The sequence below is a fragment of the Centroberyx affinis genome, unplaced genomic scaffold (assembly GCF_046629955.1).
Source record: "Centroberyx affinis isolate AG114_WGS23_722 - 3 ecotype Tasmania unplaced genomic scaffold, CSIRO-AGI_Caff_v1 ptg000351l_1, whole genome shotgun sequence".
Taxonomy (NCBI): Eukaryota; Metazoa; Chordata; class Actinopteri; order Beryciformes; family Berycidae; genus Centroberyx; species Centroberyx affinis.
The window spans coordinates 405,352-411,595 of NW_027279023.1; the positions used below are offsets into that span (position 1 = coordinate 405,352).

Below are 6,244 nucleotides of genomic sequence, written 5' to 3' on the forward strand. Positions count from 1 at the left end.
TTTCACTGCTGAGCTCTGAGATGGAGAACAGTCATGGACAGTTAGAGATCCTCATCTTACCTCTTAGCTTTGGTCCGGCTGTCATGTTCCCCAGACAGAGTGGTTTTAGAGGGAGGGAGCCCCTCCTCTCTCTCCTCAGACTGACTCATAGTAGAGCCAACACCTTTACACAAACACACCCGACATGCTGTTAGCTGGACTGATTCATTACAACAAGGTTTCATTACAGGATAGATCACTTCTGCTGTTGGGATCATTCCTGACTGTAAAATGACAAATACACACTGAGTGTTGGATTCAACAGATTTTACTGAGATCAGACTCAGATTACTTACTTACTGACTCAGATTTTATCAGGACAATATGAAACAGTGAACCCAGTATTGTGTATTGAACCATCAGCTGAATGTATGAATGTAGAAAACAGCAGGAAGACCTGCTCTCTCCAACAGATGAACTGAGCAGGTTTATACAGACAGGAGGATTTTTCAGCCTTGGGGACGACTGAGACTTTAAAGGTTCAAAAGGTTTTAGTGTGAAAGGGAGTGAACCTCAGTTTTGTGGAGGTTGTAGTGTTTTGTACACAGTGTATCAACAGAAACACAACATGTATCTGAGCTTTCACACTAGTTCTGACACTTCCTGCATATTTCACCAATGCAGTGAATTGAGATTACAACCTAACTAGAGTTTATCAGGCTTCCACTAAAAGTCACAAATAAAACAAAATGTTCTTTATGGCCACAAAGAGAACAAATGTTGGATATTATGGCACTATGAACGCCATCTGCAAACAGCAGGTGATTTGAAAGACTTTAGCAGCTTGTCTTACAACAGTCGACTATACAGTCACATCATACAATGTCAGCCGGTGTATTCATCAAACAGTAATGTTACCTTGGAAGATGTTTGCCTGGTGAATTCACATCCAGAGACGTTCTGCCTTCATCTGTAGAGGAAACACTGACAGAGAAGACGCTGCTTATTCTCCTTCCTCACTTCTGGGTGTCTGTGTTCATTTGATCTGAGGCTGCTGTCACTTCCTCATAACTTCACTATCAAAGTCTAGAAACGTCAGTCTGACACTAAACCGGTCTAACCTGTGGCCAGAAACCAGGTCTGAGGCACAGAAATCACAGATCAGGTGAGTTCTACTGTGTGTCCACTAGATGGAGACATTAACCACATCATCTACAGTGAACTAAACAGCAGACCAGCACACACAGATGTCATGATGGAGGAGGAGAAATTTATATCGCTTTAAAATTCAATGACAGAGCGAGAATGAGAGTGTGGATCTAAAATCTGTCTGACGTCACACAAAATGAAACGTTTCCTGCCGAGGTGGAGCACGTGACAGGAAGTTCAACTCTTCTGTTTGAGTTTTTACTGTCTTTTGATGACATTGTTTTACTTTGCACTTTATTTTCTGTGACATTTCTCGTATTTTAACGTCTGTATTGTTTTATCTTCCATATTTGTCTTCCTTGGCCCGGTCTGCCTTGAAGCAGCAAGTCAGTGAAAGCAGCCTGGTTAAATAAGTAAATATAAGACATGAAAAGATAGTTTCCACAACATCATTAATGTTGAACTAGTGTGATAAACCTTATTTGAACTGGTGTTTTTGTTCAGAAATGGTCAGAAAGCCTCCTGTTAGCATCGCTGGCTGCTAGTGAGAGTCAAAGGGAACTGAAGGTTTTTCCCTCAAACCTGCAGGCAGAAAGCAACACAACTAATTACTAACTACTTCTACTTTTAGTAGATTTAGATTTGAACACGAACACATTAACACTAACATGTTGGAAAACCGTTAGAAGAGCGTTGAGTTGTGTTTTGAAGCTACACATCCGGGTTGCACACAGAAAAAACCTTTAACGGCTGAGTTGTAGATTTCCTCTTGTTCTAGTCTAAATAAGCTAACGGCAGGCGGTAACAGTCACATAAAAGATCTGCTGATAGAGTCAGGAAAGGAAAATACACTGAAACTGTCATGGAAACTGATGTTTACAATACCTTTTGGTGGAGAAAATGATCTGCGACACGACGAGAAGTGAAAGTGAAACTAAGAGAGTGAGCGAGAGGGAGGGGGCGGGCAGAGAGAGAGAGAGAGAGACAGAGAGAGAAAGAGAGAGAGGGAGAGAGACAGAGAGACACACACGCAGAGAGATACAGACAGAGAGAGAGAGAGAGAGACGCAGAGAGAGAGAGAGAGACGCAGAGAGAGAGAGAGAGACAGACAGAGAGAGGGAGAGAGAGAGAGGTGTGGCCTGGTTTGATCCAGGAAATATCAATGTCTCTGTTCCTGTATTAAATCTAAAGCTTCTTTCCACAGCATGTTTTGGTCTAAACTGACGAGGCTGAATCTGTTCTAGTCTAACTGAACCTGCCATCTAAACAATGTGAATTATTACATGCACTGCAGTTCTAGTGGTGTGTATTGGTTTGGCTGCTCCATTGATTTTCAATGGGGTGAAATGTTTCCAAACAGATATGAGATTAGTTGTAATTATAGTTACATTTCACAGCGACCTGCGATGTTTAATCTGATGAGGCTAACAGACCAACTGTGTGTGTGTGTGTGTGTGTGTGTGTGTGTGTGTGTGTGTGTGTGTGTGTGTGTGTGTGTGTGTTGGTCCCTCCCTGTCCCTCAGAGTCAGAGTCTATCTGCCCCCTAGTGGCCGTTAGGAGACTTTCACTCTCTCACAGTTGAAACTGCTTGTTGAAAAAGATGAAGACCAAACAATGTTCATTTAGGAGAAACTTTCATTCTGACAAACAATTACAGAAAACTAGATAGAAGTTTATATCTTGGAATGATGAGATGACAATAAAATACCAAATGTTGCTACAGAAAGATATTTCAACATGTCAATCATCAACAACAGACTCTAAGACTGTGGGGCCCAAACTGGCCCCCGGGCCACAGTTTGACCCTCCAGAGGGGGTCAGAAATATGAGATAATTTAGAATAGATAAAAACTTCTGTATAAACCCTGTATATTATTCAAATGCACACATTTATTCTGTCTGGTAGGTAAATATTTTTAATTGATTGTCTTTGTCTCAATAAGCTCCACTGCTGTTATTTTTGAATAAATACTTTTTCATACTTTCATCCATATATTTCTATTCTGCCTGTTCTCTTTATATAACCGTCATTTTACTAGATTCTTACTATATCATGTTTCTTTACTGTATCCTGTTACTTTTTACTGATTTCCCACAGGATCAATACAGTTTTGTCTCATTTCATTTTATAATAATAATCACTATTCTCTGTGTTTCAGTCTGCAGGATCAGGATTAAGGATCAGGAACAGGTTGGAGGCCTAAACTCTGAACCCAGAACATCAGAATGTGCAGAGAGCTGTCCGCACTTTGAGCCTCTGGGTCAAACCAGTCAGTGTTTCCTCCACTTTTATTCTTTCAGGATGGGAAAGCCTCTGAAACAGCATCTGGACCATCATGGGACACTAAAACTCTCCACTGAAACCCAGGATAATAATCATCATTCATTCATTCAAACTGCATCATATCCATCATATCAGAGACGGACAACACCGACCGGCCGATATCTGATTTTTAATAAAAGCTTGATATCGTCCTGAAACTGGTATATCGGTCCAACACTATCAGGAGCATCCTGTCAGTATTTAGTTGCACAGTCCATGTGTCAGTGGTCTCAAACCTGTGACTCAGAACAGATGCAGCCCAGAGAGCAAACTAACAATGTATCAATGCTGAAATATTCAGCTTCAGTTTTGCACCCTGAAATAATGTTGGTACAACACTGAAAAGGGATTGACCCAAAAATCAATGTTTCTGTTCAGATTCACTCATTGATTTAACATCAAATTAACATTGAAGCAATATTAAATTGTTATTATTAGAGATATAGCCAACTTCTTTAGACTCTTTAAAATGAAGCTGTCATTTTACATATGGAGTCATACATTTTAATTCCAAATATAATACAAACACACATCACTTTTACATCAGCTGCTGACAAGGTTTCCACGCTCTCTGCCCATTAACATCACATCTCAGCAACCAGGGATCACAGAAAATCCAGACTTTCATATTTACCCTCTTGTTTATATCGTTCATGTGCGCTCAACTCGTCGCCGATATTTCCCACAGCACCTGAAGGCGGCGTAACACCCGGAGCGCACATGTCGCTCTGTCAGTTCTGCTGCAGCTAAATAAATGAAGGACTTTGTGGGATTCGGTCTCATCTGCCTCACAGGACTGTTTTCACTCGGTTGTTCGAATGGTTGTGAGATACAGCTAGCAGTAGGGATTTGACTCCACTTTGATCAGATGAATTGACCCCAGCCTGCGGATCGATCACTCGGCTGTTGTAATCGATATTCGGCGATCCATTAGTTCGGCCTGGGACTGAAGTGTTTTGATCGTTCTGTGTTTGGTGTCGTTCTGTTTCTTCTTCATGTGTCTTTCTGCCGCTTCGGCTCTCATGTCCGTCAGCAGCCGGCTGTCGCAGGCCATGGAAATATTTATTCACAGATGAAACGATCAATAAAAGTGATAAAAATCTGTGGGCTGTCTTTATTTTGGGGGTCTGGGGTGTGGTGGAGTCGTGTTGTGAAGCGTGACACTATGATGGACCGTACTATGACTTATATGTAGGGCTGCCACTAAGGATTATTTTCATTATGGATGAATCTATGGATGATCTTTTCCATGAATCATTTAGTCTATAAAGTGTAAAACATAAGGACAGATGTCATTATGTTCAGAGAACGTTACTGAATGGATCTACAGCCACACCACAACAAGCTGACTCAGCTGCTCTCTGCTTCTAGCTGCTTGATACACATTTACACTTTATTAACTAACACACAGTTCTACAGTGTTCCTCCATCATGGAGACTCAGCTGGGTGCCTCTGCTCAACATGAACATGTTTGCTTGGTAGTTTGTTAAAGGATTATAAGCTTCATTATTCTAAAGGAGTCGTTGCTGTCTTCTCTGTATAGACACTGAGTGACTGTATTGTCGTCATTATCATGCCGCATAGGAGGTAAGGGGATTGAGGAGATTTAGGAGAGAGGGGATTTGAGGAGCCATGGGTGGAAGATGGAGGAGATTCAGGAGTTTGAGCAGGAGAAGAGGAGGAACAGGAGGTTTTATGGAGGAGGGAGGAGATTTTAAGGGGATCGACGAGGATATTGAAAGAGATGGAGAACGAAGCTTCCTAAGATTAGAGACTGAGAGTAGAGCGAGGCACTAAGCCTGGCTTCACATGCTGTCGGATATATCGGAAAAACTAACGTATTGACCCGAATATAAGACGACCCTGATTATAAGACGACCCCCCCCCCCCCCCCTTTTTCAAGACTCACTTTTGGAAAAAGACTTTTTGAAGACCAAATCTTGTTTTTTATAAAGAAAATCATTTTATTTGAAAATAATGATAATAAAAACACATTGAATAAAACAAGGTAGGCTGTTGTTTTTAACGTCTTTTAAATAAAATCATGTTTTCAATATATTTTAGATGAAACTGTCACATTTAAATTAAATAAAATGTAATCACATTTGTAAATGAAGGACTTATGGTATTTAAATACCACAAAAATGAAAATAAACTGTAGTCTATTGGTATTTCTAATACCAATTAAGCTATCCATCTCATAGTGAAAAAACAACCATGTAGCCTGTCAAAATTTTAATAACTAACATTAATTAAAAGTCTAATTGTAGAACAGTCTTGAAACAAATCTGACAGAGAGAAAAAAAAACAGGCTAGATTGCAATAAAACAGAAGTTCGAACATTACATTCTGTGACTCCATATTTCTTAGCTGCTCCAGAGTTGTTGGATGACTCTGCTGCATTGATCACCATGATCTTAAAATTGGCATCATAACTCAGTTGTTGGTTAACTTGGCCTACTTTTGAGCCACTTTGTTCCAGACGGTCACTGTGTCTCTCCATCTTTCAGGCGCCTGGCACTGTAGGCTAGTTGTGAGAGACGGAGGCTCGCTTGACTCGTTTTACAGATCTGGCGCCATCTGCTGTTGTGAATGTATAATGACATTTAAAAGTCTAGACCCCGAATATAAGACGACTCCACTTTTTCAGATGCATTTCCAGGAAAAAAAAAAAACCCTTATTTTTTTTACAAAACCTTATTTTTCTGCCATGTCGAGAAGGTTACAGGCCTCATTGCATCATAACTTGGAAAATAGGATGTAAAAATTGTCTTCTGACTTGATAATCTGAC

At 40.4% G+C, this 6,244-nt stretch overlaps 1 protein-coding gene across 1 annotated transcript in view; it reads right to left on the reverse strand.

The window, feature by feature from the left end:
* Positions 1–2,036, reverse strand: part of LOC139641172 (protein NLRC3-like) — a 107,347-nt gene extending 105,311 nt beyond the window's left edge. Inside the window, exon 1 of the mRNA XM_071515443.1 lies at positions 2,014–2,036. The gene's annotated coding sequence lies outside the window, so the exon portion shown is untranslated. The remainder of the gene's footprint in view (positions 1–2,013) is intronic.
* Positions 2,037–6,244: the final 4,208 nt, after the last annotated feature.